The sequence below is a fragment of the Struthio camelus genome, chromosome 11, assembly GCF_040807025.1.
Source record: "Struthio camelus isolate bStrCam1 chromosome 11, bStrCam1.hap1, whole genome shotgun sequence".
In the NCBI taxonomy this organism is placed as follows: Eukaryota; Metazoa; Chordata; class Aves; order Struthioniformes; family Struthionidae; genus Struthio; species Struthio camelus.
The window spans coordinates 15,378,239-15,397,177 of record NC_090952.1 but is presented as its reverse complement, the minus strand read 5'-3'; positions in this window follow the sequence as shown (position 1 = coordinate 15,397,177).

Here is an 18,939-nt window from a genome sequence, read left to right as displayed (position 1 = left end):
GCTGCCCTACTTGTTCCTCAGAGACAGAGAGGATTTCAGCCAATGTGGCATCTTTCAGAAAATGTACTGTACTGATTCCCTCTATAACCTGGCCTCGAATCTAACTGCAGTTTGCTGGAAACACTTCCTAGAATCAGTTAAATAGCTAGCATTCATCTTCTTTAATTCAAAGTAAAATTAAATCAAGTCAAACGCCAGCCAGCTCTGCCTGCCAAGGAATTTCAGAGGACTGGCATCTCTAGAAGACTTCAAATGGATGGTGCTGCAGTGACGGTGCAGCTCTGACTGGAACCCAAACAAGTTCTAGAGCAAGGAGGGTGGGTAGGTACGAAAGTCAAAACTGAAGAATAACAACAGAACGTCACTCTTCAAGTCACATGCGTCAGTCTCGTAGCAGGGCATGAACTAAAATTACATACTTTCCACAGAGAAGTCCTCACAGATGCCAGGAAAGGCACTGCATGAAGAATAAGGGAGAAACGCAGTCTATTATTATTGCCAACTTTCAGTTAGAAAATTGACTTTTCTTAAGCCACACTTATTCCTCCTTTTTTCCTTCCTTTCCTGTCACCTTTTCCTCATATTCTCTTTCTTCCTTTGGCATTCACTCCCTGAATTCTCAGCCGAATTCCTTTAAATGGACTCATCTCATTAAAATATCAGAATGTAAATAGGCAACACAGACAGATGCACCATTACTAGGATTTCACCTTCTCTCATATCAGTGTAGGACAGGAGTTATTCCTTTATCTGATTGCATGCTAAGGGAGATGTAATGACATCATTTGGTAGGATTATCTATCCATATCTTTCATAGGTTCCTAATATCAAAGGAAAGTTTAAGTTATGCCTTTTTAACTACATATACAGATCACATGTACTTGTAATGCTTCTGCATTTGACACTCCTCTTACAGATAAGATTTTGTAAAAAGTATATTAAAATAGAAATTTAGTTTATTATTGCTATGGATTTCAAAACTGGTCAGCACGATTATTTCTCTAATGTCACTCTATGGTACCAGTGGAACTACTTTTATAGCATTTAATTTCTCCACTAAGCATAACATCAGCAATATAACTTATGCAAACAGTATTCACAGAAAGAAGACCATGAAGCAGAGATTCTTCCAACTCCCGTAGATTCAAATATCCCCCTATTATGATATACAGCAATTCCATGCAATAAACAAGCAGCAGGCATGATTAACTTTTCAGCCTGCATAATGCAGGCCATAGCAAGTTGCAGAAAACCATGCTGGCTACTGAGCAGGTCCATTTACTTTTACAGTTTGAAGTGGTGATGAATGTTGGTGTCTTGAAAAATAACAAGGCCAGGAAACTAGATTCACAGCTCTCCAACTAAGGTAGTTTATTACCTGGCTCTGATATAAAGAAAAGGAACTGCAAACTAAACAAAATGTATTTTAAAACCTGTAGTATGATATATGCATTTACTGTAGCCCCATATTAGCCTGAAATAAGGTTAGTACATACATTAGCTTTCTCCCTGGTTCCCATCAGCTACTAACTGGTATATTAACTGTATTCTATCAAAGATACTCCACTTATGGGTTCAATCATATAGCGTCAACTAAAAAAGAGCAGGCTCACTAACCTGTCTGATGCACATTAAAAGTGGATAAACATTATGTTGCCTAAAGTACTAATTCACATTTACCTATGATTTAGAATAGCATGGTTTTACTGACTGGCAGTTTAGTTTAGGGCATTAAAGATAATTAACAGTGTTTTCCAACAGAAGTGTCTTTATTGCCTTAATTTTGCCACCTTCTTTTCCCTAGGCAAGCTTTAAAAAAAAATTATAATACTTCAGGTCCTCCAGGATCTTCTGCTACTATGACCAATACAGCAGACTTTCTTCTTCTCCACTGAACTACTCCAAACTGGCGTTTTAAAAAACTTACAAGCAAATCTTGATTTACTGGAATTAGAGTAAAGTTCTTTATGGTATATGCTTCTCTTCCCTCTGTCTCCTTCCCCTCAAATTAACCTTTTTCATAAAGGTATATATATTATATAGCATTTGGAGACTGCAAAAAGGAACATTTTTTCCTGCTTGCTTTGGCTGGATTTATTAGAATTGTATGTGTGCCTATCACTCAGCAGAATTCCATCAGCTTGCTAAGGAGAAGGAAAGGTTATCAGAGGAAAGGAAAAATCATTCTGTTATTTCTTTTGCATACTGCAGATTTTCAGTGCTAAATATAAGTTTCTATTGTCTGTTTCAAAATCTTTTTTCCTAAAATTGCTCACTGAAAAATGTAACCTCTTTTCCTTGATTGGTTTTTTTTTTTTTTTAGAAAAACCTAAAATAATAATGTATGTGGTTCACATTACTAATTAGTATATTAGGCCATTAATATATTAACATATATTTTAACTCACTAAAAACAGGGTGTCTCAGTACCACTTTCCTTAGCTAGGAAACTTGAACTTTCAGTGAATTAAAACTGTCAGTAAGCATGTTGACCAAATCTGTGGTATCGTTTAGAAAAAATATTTTCTGTGACAAGGATTGAAAAAAAAACCTATGCACAGATGTCTAAATGGATGGATAAGCTCAAAACACTTCACACTTCTCATTCAGGAAAATCAGTTGCAATACATCTTAAAAGGAGAGTTTGACTGTCCTTAGTTCCAGTCATTCCTGTTCTACCCAATAAAAAAGTGATGTGAAAGCATTATTTGTCACTTACCAGATATATCTTATTCATTATTGTCACAAAACATAAATTTCTCATTTCAGTCCTGCAGCAGGCTCTGATGTAATGCAGACACTCACTGATTTCATAGAGGGTCCTTTACATCCAAAACAAGCTCTTCTAAATATCTAATTCAAATTCCTAGTCCTGGAAGAACTACGCAAAATGTCCTCCCAGGCCACCCTCTCACATTAGCCTGTGTGGTAGAAATGCCACTTTCACTTCATGATCCGACCTAGAATCTCTCAGATTTTGTCCTGGGGCGGTCAGTAGGTAAAACTGCACAAAAACTCCCTGAACATTTACAGATCTCTGGCTGCTGTGATTCAGCTGTGCCACCGGCTCTTCAAAACTCCGTGTTCCAATTTATCATAAGATTTTTTGTTACCACATTATTACCATTTTATTTTACCATTTTAATTTACTGCTTAACTTTTTATTTTACAACACTTTTTCTTTTTTTTTATTTAGCTGCTGAGTCACTAAAAATTTTGTAAAATCATCATTTCATACTATGTTTCAATATTCAAGGGAGTCACAGAGGTAAATCTTGCTGACCCACACTAATAGCTGCAATACCCTAATTTAGGCATTTTCTGATTGAGGCCTTGAAATGCTTAAACACTTTGTTGAATTGTGACCCAAATAAAGTGACCAAGCAATGAGAAAAGAGGTAATAAAATTCACTTGTGCAGTAGATACTCTGAGGTATATTTCAAGAAGCTGCCCCATCTGCAGCTGTGCAGCTGCAACTGTCACAAGCTGCAAGCGTACTCACATTTGCTCATGCTAATAGTGAGACTGAAGTCCCGCAAATGCCCTTCCTCTTCTTCCCTCTCTTCCCTTTCCCTGAGGACATTCACATATGTCTTTCACTGTACAAAGCCATCTATCTTGAAATACCTGTGTTCACTTCACCTGTTCTCCTGTGAAACTCCTGAGAGAACATGGCACAAAATCAAAGGTAAAATTCTGGCACAATGCTTCCAGTGGAGTTAGTCACAGTACAGGAAAAGGTTACCTTAACGGTGTTCTGTCCAGTCAAATTGAAGTTCCCAGGTAGCTTTTTTAAACAGATAGCCATACACAAAAGTATTGTATAAACTCCTTAGACATTGTGCTCTTTCTGGTAATAACAAATTCTCGATCTTCAATTAACACTGCCTTTATCTGTGGTCTTTTCTTTACTTTTCTTCAGCCATTTGAGACTTCCTTTTATCAAAACATTTTACTGGTGTTTGAAATAAATAGGCTTGATCTTGCCTCTTTAATCTTGATTTCAGCATTCATTTTGAGTTACCTACTTTATTCTCATGTGTCACTTAAGATTAATTTGTTATGCTAAGTACTTGCCAAATAAATAATGAGCTTTCAAATGAGTCCATATGTAATAAGGCAAGGATTCAATTATTCCTAACACCATAAACATTTTACTACTGTATGACAACCATGGCTGATAACATGACAGACTCTTTAACGATTTCCAAGAGCCTCACTCTCTTGTGAACCACAGTTGCTCTTAAGATATTAGCATCTAATGATCTGTAATAACAACAACGAAGGCATAAAACAGACCTTCTAGATACCTCTCTTTTTGGTTCCGAACTTACCTAAATTGTCATAAAGTTACTGCATGCTGCTGAAAACTATTACTTCAGAGAGGAGAAAGAGTAAAGACTCTAAAATTATGTAAAGAGGGATTTTTTTTTCTTAAAAGCAAGAAATGTCTCTTAGGTAATTTTGTTTCCTACCAGTTCTTAACACCAATATTTGCATGACAGCAACAGGTCAAGTTATCTGCTGCACTTGGGGCTCCCACTGCATTGAAAACTTAACATAACTAAGAAGTAGTCTCCACCCCAAAATTGGTTTTGGTGACAAACCAAGCTGGAAATAGGAACAGGAGTACAAGTAGATGAGGTGAGGTCCTTCTACCCTGCAGCAGTATGTGGGAAAGGAATCCATACCTGCTGCTTCCAACCCCTAAAGATGCCATTGCCACACTGTGGATGACAACATCTGAAATAAGACAGTTTGCGGAATATTCTTATTCACTCTAAAAAGTAGCCTGTCTCCTGGCCTGGAGCCTATAAAAAGCCAGACCTTAAAATATTCGAAAATCACTCTCAAATTCCTTTGAGAATTCCATCAAAACCACTCTAAGGAGGTGGAATATTATTTTCTTAAACAAAAAATATGCAGTTTCAAGGATTTGCTTTTTCCTAGTTTTTTTATAGTCATTTTGCTGACAGAAATGAAACGAGTTTTTTGAAAGTACAAGATCAAAGAGCAAAACATGTCAGTTGCTTGTATTTCAAGATTCATAGCCGTAATTACATATTCACCCCTCATCCTTATTCTATCTACATCATTAGGAAAGGAGACAAGGAAGCAGCCACTTGGTCTATCAAGTCCTGTCCTTTGACATCCCTGAAATCAGGCAATAATCTGGCAGGATCAACAGAACATCTACATGGCTGTGCACACTGCCAGGCAAAAAGCATTTTCAACACTTCAGGAAAAAAAAAAAAAAAAAAACACCAACAGTCCAAAACACACAACTAAAAGATGCTGCAAGGGAGCAGGCAGTTTCAAGAGCATCACGAGCATGCCAAGTTCTACCAACAGGAAGGAATTCACTAAATATTTTGAGACCACATTACCACAGCTAACCACTATCCAGTACATATCTGCCTGTTTAGATTTGAAACTTCAAATGACATTTCCTGTACTAGTGCACAGCCCCAGCCCTTCTACTATGTGAAGGAATCCCTGCACCTACAGAGAGTCTGCAGGGCCTAAAAGACATGAAACATCTCTAAAAGAGGCCTGTGTATGAACACTGGAGCTGAACACCTATATCTGGCCAAAGCAGCAGCATGGCTTAGGAGGCAGAGACCTGCTCTGAGTCTTGTGCCCTATTCCCAGCTTTCTAACAGGAAAGGAAAGAAATTGCCCAGAGAACTAGTGTCTCTCTTCACTCATCAAGTAAAACAAGGATAACAATCAAAGATCTCCAAGGGGTCTACATTTCAGTTCTTTTATAGACTGTTTTTGAGCTCTGCAGAATAAAAAAAATAAAAGCCATATGAAAGTATGGGATTACCACTGTTGGTTTTGGGGCTGTGGAACTGGGTCATAAATCACACTACCAACAAAATCCAGAGAAGGGCAAGTTTTTGCAGCACCATCTCAAATTCACATTTTTTCCTCTTATGTTTGCATTAAATTCATTTGCTGCCAAAAAGTGACCTAAAAAGAAGCCCTATGCAATTCATTAAGTTTAGATCCTAGATTTGAATGCTGTTCAGCTCACAAGAATACATTAGATGTCCTCCCCTCTTCTCTGTTTGTGTTCCCCAGAAGTTTTTGTTTGTTTAGAGGGATTGTTTTCAGTAGATTTGAGTGGTGACAAAGCAGAATTATACTTGCAAATTTCCCTGTACCAGTAGCTGCCTGCATGCAGCCCTAGCCAGAACACAGCCCTTGGCACTAACAACCTGACAGCAAGGGAATGATATTTCCATTTGCAGTAAAAGAGTTAATAGAGAGAGGAAAAAAAAAAAAAAACACCCCGACATTCAGGGCAATCATCTGCAGTCAGAGACCATGAAGTGGTTTGGGAGCCAAATCACAATTCTGTGCAGGAAACAAACACCATTTCTCGTATAATTTCTTATGTGAATGATACTTGATATTTCAATGATACTTGGTATTTTCCAGTAAAACCCTAAGAACATGTAGTGTAAGTGAATTTGAATGCATTCATTATCAAGCAGACCGAATTTTCAAGTTAGTTTGTTAAGTATAATTATGCTTAATTCACTCATTTCTTTTTATTAGCCATTTTATGTTGCTGTGATAATTATAGCCAAGTACATTTGCATGTGGGCTGGCAATGGAGGATCTGTTCTTTGCAGTATGCTTGTCACTGGAAAAGCGGACCTTAGAGAAACTGATATGCAATTGTTACTAACTGCACTTGGAAAGGTTACAAGGGATAAACTCATTAACAAACATAGGTCTGTCCAAGAAAATATAGCTACACTGTGAAATGGATGACCAAGTAAGATATAAAGCTTAGGAGAGGCCCTGCTAAATAGGAGTGTGAGATTTTGATTACTCAAAACTAGACTGGAATTCATTAAGGAGAAGATGTAAGACCCAATTTGTGTGGATTTGGTATAAGACTGCTTTGAAACTCAATAGGCTATCTGTGAGTATCTAGCAGTAAGACAATAGTATTGTTATGCCTGAGAAGAAGTAAGCTAACAAATTATGAGCTATACAGAAGTAGTGAAAAATCTAAAAAAACAGTTATTTCAATCTTAGTAAGGGTAAATCTCTCAATCCGTTGTTCAATTTCAGTCAGTCCTTACTCATGTAAATCTCCCATTAATTTTAAGACGTTTTACCTGAACTGAAGCAAAACAGGAACAACATTTCCTACCCAATCTGGGAAAAAAAACGTGGTGTGTTGCCATGGGGGAAGAATCCACAAGACTGAACAGCTTGTATTAAAACATTTAACTGCACCACATACAAACAGGGACAGGACTGGAGCGTATCACAGTTGGAGGCTGAATGGGGAGGGGAGGAGTAAAGGGGACTTGGGGGACCAGCAACCTCCCTTCTGCAACAGATTCTCAAGCAGAAATTACTGCTGGAGATATAAAAGGCCTAGAAACCCCATGCTTTATGTATTATCATTAGCAAACTACCTATAATAGCAAAATAATTGTCCTGAACTGAATTGTTCTCAAAAGGGAAGCAGTGAATGTCATGTCGTCAGAGACACTTAACGTGAGATGGAAAAGTCCCATTACAAAGCACATCTTCAGCAGAATGAACTTAACAGCTAGGAGAAAAAATATATATATATTGTTTCTACGCATTTCTTCAGTACTAGGGTGAAGCCAGTTCACAAGAACGGGGAGGTGCAGCCCCAGCAGCAACCCCCCGGCCCAGACCGGGTTCGGGAAGGAGACTCGGCACGCTCGGGGGTCTCAGCACCCGGACACGCCACGGCCACCAGCGGGGACGGGCTTTGTGGCGCCGAGGCCCGGGCTCCACGCGGGCGCTGACGAGCTCTCCAGACACCCAGCTCCCGAGAGCACCAAGAACAACCGCCGGCTGGACAAGTGCTCCACCTTGCACGGACACGGGGGCCTGCGCCCTCGCTGTCCTCAGAAGCCCGGTCCCCAGCAGCAACACCTGCCTGCACCCCGCGAAGACCTCTCAGAGACACTGAGTCTCCGAGTCGTGAGAGCCCTGGGGCCTTTATAGCCTCAGAAACCACCGCCCCGCGGCAGCCGCGACGCTGCCATCGCTCCTCCCTCGCCACCTCCGCTGAGGTGCGGCGGCGGCCTCGCGCGTCAACCGTTGGCCTCGCAGCCGCGGCGGCGCGTGCGGGCGGGCAGGCGGGTGGGACCAACGGCAGAAGGAGCCGCCGCTGCCATGCTCGCTTTTGTGTCTTTTTTTTTTTTTTTAAAAAAAAGCTTCTTACCAAAAGTAAGTTTTGGGAGAAAGTGAGAATCCCTGGTTCCAGGGAAAGGAGCGGGGGGGAATGTCCATGTGGGAATTTGTATCAAACTAGAGCTCTGTCAAGCAAACCAAGAAATTTAACAAGAAGTTAGTGTGTTCTATTTTGAAGGATTTTTTTCTAGAACGACACTATCCGAATATATGCCAACTGACCAAATCTGTTAATTATTTTACATGAAGATTCATTCTCTCTCTCACTATTTTTATATATATAGAGAGAGATATATATGTATATATATACACACACACACACACATAGATGTGTATTAGTCGTGTGCAAGTGCCTGAAGTATAATGCATTTTCAGCTTGCCCTGATGCCTAGAAACTATAGTCAAAAAAAGAAAAGTCATAAAATACTATAGAATTTTGTCCTGTGCCTTCAGGTAGGCTGGCAATTGTGATTTTAATTATTCAGTTTCAGTGAAAAAGGTAAATTAAATAAACAGATAAGGAATTTTAGCATGCATGGACTAAGTCAAGGACTAAGTTATTCTGATGAGTGCTTCTGACAAGATACTGCCCAATAAACCTGGGAAGGATTCATCATACCTAATTCCAGCTTCAGGCATGTATAAGTTAAATGTTCAGCCAAAATTATCTGTGTGCCCTTTCTTATAGCCAACTAAGACAGTTAAATACCTTCAACACATTATTTATCCCATGTATCTTATGAGCCACATTTTGCACTACTCCTTGTGCTAATTTAACGAGTTGTCGCTAAAGGGAGCATCGCCTTTCACGCTGCCTCCCATCAAGCACACGCTTCCACCACCTCCTCTCTTCTCTCCACAGTGCTTGTCTTACAGCCTGATAAGCCGACTCAGCAAGCTAAGCCTGCATGAAACTAATCCTCAGCAAAAAGCGCAAATAATTTTCTCCTTGTTTTAAGGTGAATTAAAATTAACATGTGGAGTGATGTTAATTCACTCTTTTTTTTTTTTTTGACTTAAGCAGGAATTTAGAATGGCTCTTCTAGAATCTTAACTGTTAGAAGGCAAAAGTTTGGATAGTCTATTTCCTTTCAATGTTAGAAGAGTTAAATCACAAGTAGTACATCCCAAAGCGCAAAGGTAATATTCCAAGAGAAGTAACAGCAAGCTAAAGAAGTAGAAGTGGGAGCTTTCTGACTACAGAGGGTACTTTCCTGTTGGAAGGTCAGAGTTTTTAAATTTTGTATCAGTTTGGTAGCAAACAAATTGGATAACAGTTGAGGCCAAATTTTGCAGAAGCTGGGGTGTTACTTTTAATTAATGTAGCCTGATTTATTTGCTAAAATTAATTCCCTGTATGATACAATGAACTAGTTACTTATTTCTTAATGGCAGAGAGTCAAAACAGATCTTAAAGGTCACTTACATTTGGAGGTTTTGTTCTGTCATTATACAGTCATAAAAGTTAATAGTCCTTACTGCTTGCATGAGCTCAACATTAAATTCTAAGACCAGTAAGAGAATGTGTTAATTATTGTTCATTACCATTAGAGTTCATGTGAAGCTACTTGGCAATTGCAATCAACAGAGCTAATTTTTTTTCTTTAAGGGAGTAGAGAAGGTCAGAGGGTCAGTAAAACTGAACTATCAAAAGTGAAACTTTTTGACAGTATGTCTTGTTCAATGAAAGTTTGATGGAAAAAGGTTTTTTAATCTCAAATGGAGCTTGATTCCTGCTCCTGTTGCAGATAGGATCAAGTTACTTCTTCAGGTAAAGTCAGTCATTGCAGTGTGAGAGATTTGGGATAGAATGTATTTCTCTACTTGATTTGTGATAGCCGTGGGATCTCTCCCATATTTTCATCTGTGCTGGGAGTACTGCAGTCACTATCAGGCTTTGGGCTATTTTGTCATGGGCTATTTTCTCTCTGAAGTCTTTGTTAAAATACTTCAAGGATCTGGGTTCTTCCCCATAAAGATAAATCTTACAGGGGGCAAGGATTTCAACAGTCTTTTTAAGGACTGGTTGTAAACCTGGATGGGAGATGGTTTTGCTCTTTCACAAATTTTATTGAAATTTTGGGGTAAAAAAGGCCAAAGAAAGCATCTATCTTACAATAATGTTAGTATTTCATTGTAGCACATTCCTAGTCACCATCCATCTCTCTCTCCCTCTCTCTATATGTATGCAAAGCTTCTGAATTAGAGATTAGGAAATTTTTATGATTTGATCCACTAAGACAACGCAATGTGATACTGATACTTCTTTTCTTGCATGGATTTGTCTAGCACACTCACACAAGACATGGGAAATCTCTTACCCAAGGCAAGAATCAGTATCTGACTCTACCTATTTAGATTCAAACACCAAATTTCCTGGCCAGGATTGCTATACTGTGAATTGATTTGGGGTGCAGTAAAGGACTCCTTGAATCAACTGTTAAAGCTGTTTAACTCTTTAAAAAAAACCTGTCAAGATTTCTTCAGAAATATGTGTATATGGTGGAAGAAAGTATGGGACTGGAGCCTTTACATTTTAATGCTCCTGAAGATTATTTTTGTGTTTTACATTAAACAGTTGCTGGCTGCCTTTGTGGAGCCGCTTGCTGTATATACAGATTTAAGCTGGCTTCCAGCTTCACAGGCTGGCTGATTATGAAAATCTCTCAGAACAGGATCCAAATCTGATGGAGGTACCTGGGTCCCTCATTCAGGGTTATGGATTTTCCTGTTATGTCTGGTCATTTTTAGCATTTGGCTTTAAGTTGTTTGTGCAACCCTTAAGACGTAGAAGGAGAGACAGAATGCCCTAAGTTCATCCCAACTCCATCTGTCAGACAGTGGAGAGAGAAATGCTTATTCTGCTTTTGGAGTGGTACCATTCCTGAAACTGTGTTGCTGTGTTCCTCACCTTTGTAACCCATGCTTAAATGAAGTTATCCTTTTTGCTCTTTAATCCAGATACTTTCAGCAGCCCAGTGGCAAAAACAATTCTGAGTCAGTACAAGAGAGCAATGATTCTGGTTTCATTTTCAAAGCCATTTAACAGCTTCATGGGTTAAGAAGGCAGGTGGGCCACACTGATGCATGCTCTGGTAAAGATACACTTTAATTATTTAGTTTGAAGCATGTCCGGTTCTCTGTATGCAGTATTTTTCCCGTTTTGGTAATGTCCTTTCTCAGGGCAACCTGGCATATTACTAAGCAGAGGAACAGTGGTTGGTACTTCAGAGCAAGATACAACACAAAAAGAAAGCATAATTAAAGTAGCATTCTGCTTGAACACAGGGTTGCAGCCACATAGGATGTGAAACAGGGAGCTAAGTACAGGCCGTTGTGAGTGGGTGTGGGAACATCCCAAACTCCTGAAACCTATGACCTGTTGAAATTCTGGTGTCGCCTGTGTTGAGGACAAAGCTTTCATTGACTTTGGGGGCTTTGGGACAGGCTTGCCTGTAGTGGAACCTGTTCTTAGTTGCAGCTCACTAACTTCAAGAAATTAGACAGTACAAGCCAGACAATATCAAGCTATTGTGCTGTCTTTTATTTTTACTTTTTTGAGTCAGTGAAAATTAGAGGAAAATGAGGTACTATACGATCAGTTCGGTAATACACATTGAAAGAGACTTTAATAGAGATGAGAGAGTTTAGAAGCAGAAAGACATGCACTAGAAAAATGTAATTTCTTTTTTTTCCCATAAATTAGTTTTCCCATTTGAAAATGTTTAGTGAATACCTGGGGAAGTAGCAGATCAGAAATGACGTTAACTTTTAACTAAGAATAAAAAGAAAACAAAGAGGAAGCATAATTATGAGCTAGCCATTAAAAAGTTCTTAGTGCTAATGTGCTGCAGAGGTCAAAATACTCATGATTTATAACCAACAGCAGCAGAATAAAAGATCGTTAGGAAAAGCTCTTTTTCAGGGAAGAGTTAGAACGCTGTGCAGCTAATAGCATTTTCTTCATGAGGATGACTTTGTCAGTGAATACAATAAGCTGATCCATTAGACAGAACTATTCAGTATAAATCCACTTAATATTAAAACCTAAAAGGTTTAAAACATTTTAGTGATCCTCTTGTACAGAGCCATTGTTAAAAGGCAGAACTATGTTTGCGTATTGCGACAAAGCTACGATTAAGGAGCAGGAGTATGAAAAGTATGGACAGATGGCCTTTAACTCATTAAAAAGAGTAAGAAGGGACAGTAGATATGTCTGACTATTACTGGCTATTAAAAAAAAAAAAAAAAGCCTCATCCTGCAGAATGCTGAGCAGCCTCAAAGACCATTCAGCAAAGAAGATCATTAGTAGCTGGTAGGAGGTATTCAGTATGGGAAAGCAGCAAATATAAACCAAGGGTTTATTTTTGAGATGGCATTTGAGATGGTCTTTTATATCTATGACCTTGGAAACCATAAATTTCCTTGTATGAGAGAAGAGTCCCAAATTGTCAGAGATATCTTTGACTCAAAAAGAAAGCAAGATTAATTTTCATCCTTTTAAAACCTGTACCACTGCTGCTCCAGCTACCTGCTGAAATGCATCTGCAAAGAGCCCATCCTATACACATGCAAACTGATGCAGTGAAGCAATTTATACAGTATTTCCCTCACCTCAGATTTTCAATCCAGTACACAAGTAAGCATATGATGGACAATATTCAGTACCACAGACCTGGCCAAATATAGCTCAAACAGCATTGCTCACCACTCAGTAAAAGCACCCCCGGTATGGAGCAGATGGAAAAGAGCTGGACCAAGGAAAGCCTTTGTAATACACAGAATACACTTCATTGGCTCTTCAGAAATAGGAAGTCTGTATAAATTTCAGCACTATCTACTTTTTGGTCTATGAACTGTGCATATGTGTACATATACACACACGTAAGTTCTGTAACACTCTTTATAGGTCATGAAATCTGGCCAAGAAGACTATCCAAAACAAAGCAAACCCTGCACTAAAAACTCGAAATTCAGAGTAGAGATGACTGTCTCTATGTTGTCTTGTAATAGAGTTCTGGAACTGCAAATCATCAGAGAATTCTCACTGTCAGTCCTTTAGGAGTGTAATGAGAAAATTGGAGGGGAAACCCACAAGGCTGCTCAGCTGTTACAGAATCCTTCGGAGAGCTCCAGTCATAGCCTGTATGACTCATATACTGATTGGAGATAGGAATATGGAGATAGAATCGTCTATAAACATAATGGTCTTCATGTCTTTCACCTATATATTCTTAGGCAAACTTTAAAGAGTTAACAAACAACGTTCATCTCTTTGCCAAATGAACAAAGCAGAGATTGTGGGAACAATTAACAACTAACAGTTCTGTGTTAATACTGAAAAACAGCGTCTGTTAGTTCTTTAACAGAAAATAGCACCATTTTAAATTTATACTAGGATGTAGAGAACATGTAAGAAATTAGGACTCTATTTGAATACCTTGGTTGCTATTAAAATCAAAAATGAATGGAAAAAATAGTAAAATTAATCTAACGTGTTATAGCAAGAACGCTATTTTAATCTGGGGCACAACAGAGTATGAGTAATGGAATAAATACTGGTTGTTAGCAATTAGAATGGATTCTAGGAAATAAGAGGAGAAACACCAGTGTTATGAGCAGAAGCCAGTCATAGCTGTCATAGAACAGGTCTATATTCTTTCTGTTCCACTCCTGGAAGAGCAGGTATCTGTTTTGTAGTTTCACAAGCCTGATGTGAAGAGGATCAAGATATTGATAAAAGCTTCTCTGAGAAAGGAAATGACAGGAACACTCTCCAAGGGGCTGAAGGTTAAGAAGGGTGGAAGTAAGAAAATGTTTAATGGCATGCTTAAGAGCTTGGTGTCTTCATGTCATGGAGCCAGACTTTTCTGAATGGCATCCAGTGACAGGACAGGAGGCAATGGGCACAAATTGAAGTACAGGAAATTCTGTTTAAACATTAAAAAAGACTTTTTCACAGTGAGAGTGATCAAACACTGGAACAGGTTGCCCAGAGAGGTTATGGCGTCTCCATCCTCGGAGGTATTCAAAATCCAGTTGGATACAGCCCTGAGCAACCTGCTTCAGCTGGCCCTGCCTTGAGCAGAGGGGTTGGACTAGGCCATCTCCTTCCAACCTCAGCCATTCTGTAAATCTGAGACTCTATCTAGCAGTAGATGTACCCAAAGGTAAGAAAAAAATCTAGGGGTAGCAAAATGTCATTAACTGATTCTGAAACTTGGAATGGTATCTTAACATTCTTAGTGATTCCAAGAAGAGCTTTAGTTATGTTAGACAGGGCAAAAAAAAAATTTGCAAATAAATTTGCAGATAAATGGTGCCTTTATTTGGGGGTTGGAGGGAACTATATGGCTATTTCTAAAAGAAAGATTTTTTTTCTAGGCTGGCAAGAAGACACACTTGTTTGATTAAGTTTCAAATTGATGTTATTAATTACATGACCAAGAAAGCAGCTGATGCATGATGGTAACTAATCTTGATTCAGTAAATGCTCTCTCTACTGTCAAGCGTACATATCTGGGAAAGTTTGAACCTTGGTACATTCTCGACACTCTTCAGCAAATGTATAGGAGAATATATCGTATATTGCTACTCTTTTTGCCATGTCTCCATTAATGTTAGTGTGGGCTGAAAAATGAACCACACTTTTACATACACATGGGGAAGATTGGCAGTCTCCCGTATGAACCCCTGAGAGAAGAGTAAGCTTATTCTAACTGAAATTTCATTGTAAACACTTAACAAAAATAAACTGTTTTGTCCTTTATATCTAAATAAGGTACTTGAGCACAGAGGTTGTGCAGTTAAGCTTTCTAAATAGTCCATTTGAGACACTGTCAAACACATAGCAGTGATTCAGACAAAGAGCCATGTGCCTCAGACTGCAAAAAGTATGTCCTGGCCGTAGGAGACAAGGCAGATTTATAGTCCTAAGTGCAGCTGAAGAACAGCAAACTGACCTGCATGAAAGCATTAATTTATGATCATGCAATCTTACAAAAAGACAACTCCTTCCTGTTGATATGCAACTGTATGCAGCATATGAAATAACTATTTGGTTATCTTCTGTGGTACAGCTACAAACTCTCAAAAACTTCCTTCTTAAAACTGAAATTATTCAGTTTGATGTTTATTGTCACATCCCCTTGAATCTAAATAAGACAGTCTCATGTGGTCATGGGTGAGATCTTTTAAATATATTTAGCCATTATTGTTCTTGCTGTTTTCTGGTGCATGGTTTCCTTGACAAAAAATGCGCAGTCTTTAAAAAAATGCACCAATATTGTCCCTTGGGAAGAAATGTTTGCAATATATTAGCTTGCTTTTAAAACTTCATAGTTTCTTGAAAGGGAGAGTTGACCAAAAGTCACAGCAATTTCTAAAATGCTGAATTTGCTGCTGACGCTAATGTGGCAGTAATCAAGGAAGAACTTGGCGTGGAGTATTAAAAGAAATTAAACAACTTGCAATCACAAATCTGAAAACACGACACACTAATTGTGCAAACACCATAGTTATTGAAAGATATCAGTCATATCAGAATTATGATACTGTGCATTGTACTTGAGAAATAACTTTCATTATCTGACCAAACCCTAGTCTTTTCTATATAAAAATCTTCTTTGTTCCTATATTCCACAGAACAGTATGGAAAGAAGGGGTGAGGATAAGGCTGCCTTCAATTCGTCTTCCAGGCAGACAGAATTGGGTAGCGTTTGTATTTCTCCAATTCACCAGGCCTGTTTCTGTGAGACTCACTTCATCAGTAGTACAAGGCTTCTGCTTAATTCCCCTTACTGTGTTCTGTTGCAGCGTATGTTAACAAACAAACTAAGCAACGGTTTCACCAATAGTTTTCAGATAGCTTTTACAAATTACCTTCTATAATTTAGGTGGGGTTATGCACTGGAATGCTGATTTTCAGTTCTGTTCCTTATGATTTCTAGAAAAACCTCTTGCTAGTTACAGAGTATAGATCTCTAAGCAAAGATTGCTACGAAACACTTCCCTGGGCCTCAGTTAACTCCATTTTTGGCACAGGAGATACTCTAGTTTCTTTTGTAAAGCGTGGTGATCTACAGAAGGTGTTTTTCTTGTAAAGCTTTCCAATGAGATACTGTCCTTTATTTGAGTTTTAGCTAGCACCGTGTTCAGACCTTTTATATTAAACTTTAATACATTTAGTAAAGCTATTACAGAAAATATTTCTTAAAGTTATTTGTTAAAACTTCCCTGTTTAAGTAATCTGTGAATTTTTGCTTAATGTAGCTAAAAAATCTCAGAATTCAGAGGCAGGGAAATTTAAAAAAATAGTATTATGAATTCCTGTGGGATAATTTCCATCATTTGCATGCAGCTATATCATCAGTGTTAGGATGATGCTCTTTTCAGTCAAGACCTAGATTAGTCCAGCTGCACTGAAGGTAACGTACAACCAGCTAGTGAAATGATAGTGCAGGGAAATAAGAATAATTGGGAATACTATAAAGAGAGTGAGTATATAGTGGAGAACTGTTTTTGACAAAGGCAGTTTGGAATTGTGAAGCTATGCTCTGATTCTTTCTTGATACTGGGAGGCATTAACCAAAATTGATTACATTTGACTGTTTGCTTTTGCCTTAACATTTTTGTAAGTGCTAGGTCTGAGGCATAACTTCAAAACGTGCTAGAAATCCGAAATTTAACGCTCAGCCTGTGTTTTCATCTATAGTACTTCTTTCAGTAAATGGCCCTCTTTCACATATCTGTTCACACAACCTTAAGATTGGCAGATAAAAAATAACTTCTATTAAGTCTATGTTCCACTCTTGTGGAAGTCCAACTACTGAATCCTCAGCAGTGCAGATATTTGTTGCAGTCTTCTTGAAATTGTAAGTACAGTCATCTCTGTCCTTGCGAGTGAATAACAAAAAGCTCTCTTTACTCATTTAGACTGACCTTTTTCAGATAGTTTGTAACTGAAGTCGGTATTGGACCATATTTTCAAAGCATGTAACAAGCAGGATTTTTTTTTTTTTTTTGGTGAGAAGCAGAGGTTAGATATTTTTAGCAGTTCAAATTCTTATTGCAAAGTCAAGGAAGCCAAAATTGGACAAAATCCTCTCTATTCACAATTATCAGGCCAATAATCAGCCTATAATTAAGGCTGATCAAAAGCCTTCTAACAATAGAAAACAAAGTCGCCCCGTAAAGTTCGAGATCATTTGGCTTAAAGCATTTCCTTCAGGTTCTAATTTCCTTCAGGCTCTTAGACAGGTTTCCAAGGCTTCTTTTATTCCTGTCATGATTCATCCTAGGGCCAAGGATGCTGAAAGTTGCTACATTGCTTAGCTAGCTCTGGGCAGATACAGCTGAAGCCCTTACAGCAAAGAAGAATATTTAGCCTTCCTTGCTGCACGTTGAATTTATTTCTTCTTCTTCTACTCTTGCTTGGCTGACTTTCTTAGGATGATCTCAATCTGTCTGCTCCATAAAGGGTCACATTCAAAAAAGTGATAACAAAAACTGAATACCTTCCTCCAGCTGAGGTTTCATCAGTGCTAAGAAGAGAAGAATCACTTTCTCTGTCCTGCATGGTATGGTTTTCTTCTGTATGGTTTTCGTCTCTCAGAATAAGTTAGCTTTCCATTCGACAGCACTGAATGACTGACTTGTATTCAGTTTCAGTCTGTTGTAATCTTGGTTCTGCTTGGCAATGCTGCTGCCGGGTGAAAAAATGGTTATTTAGGCAAATTTTGTTGGTGCCCTTGATTCCAACCTCCCTTTTTCTCCACTTTTCTAAGTATGATAGCCTGAACTTGCTTCTAAATTTCATCTTATTACTTTCAGATCTTTTCCTAATGGGTGGATGTACTGAAATCTAACCTTTAATGCAGTGTAAGCTTGATGACAGTCCTACTTTTCCATTCTTTCTAACAAAAACTTGTGTAAACATTGTGATCAAAACTGTCTTGTTTTCCTCCCGTTTTGGTGGTTTCTTTTTCATTTATTTGTAATAAAGGATTTTGCACAAAGTATCATACTTTCTTTCTGTGCTGCATCTAGCAAGTTTGAGAGGCTACTATCTTTCTAAAATGTATACAGAAAGCTTAAATCTATTCAACATTTCCTGGAAAGATAGTATATGTAGGAATTACACATGTAGCGAAAGAAAACACAAAGCCACACTGACTCTTACTGTATTTGTGTAAGGTAAAGATGTCCAGTAGATCTGATAGCTTGACAAAATCTTTTTAAGAACAGACTCACTGATCTTTTTAATCCTACCAGTAGTTCAAAAAAAATTGTATGTCTCTCTGAATAATATTTAAAATGCTTTCTGGAATCATGATATTCTTCCCCAGTCCATAGAAATCTTTTCACTGACTTAAATGGACTTTGGTTTGGATCTTTGGTCTAAAGAAAAATGGAGAATGCACTGCTTAAGAAGTGAGATTTTAGTATTCTAATTTTTTCACGCTCCACCTAAGTGTAATGAATCATGAGGGACTGAGGGAAAAGGGAGCATGGGGGAAACCTGCATATTAGAAATGCTTCCAAAATGGCTAACTTTTTTTTTTAATGGAAATTGATGGCATAACTTTATAGCTTTCCTTTAGGAATGCTTTCAAGAAAACAGCTTTAGTATTCCCTATGTAAAAACTAGAAAGCTCTTCTGAGAATCTTGCATTCATTTCTCAATAATACTTTAGCAGTACTTTAGCTGGCATAGCATGCTGTTAACATCTTCAGAAAC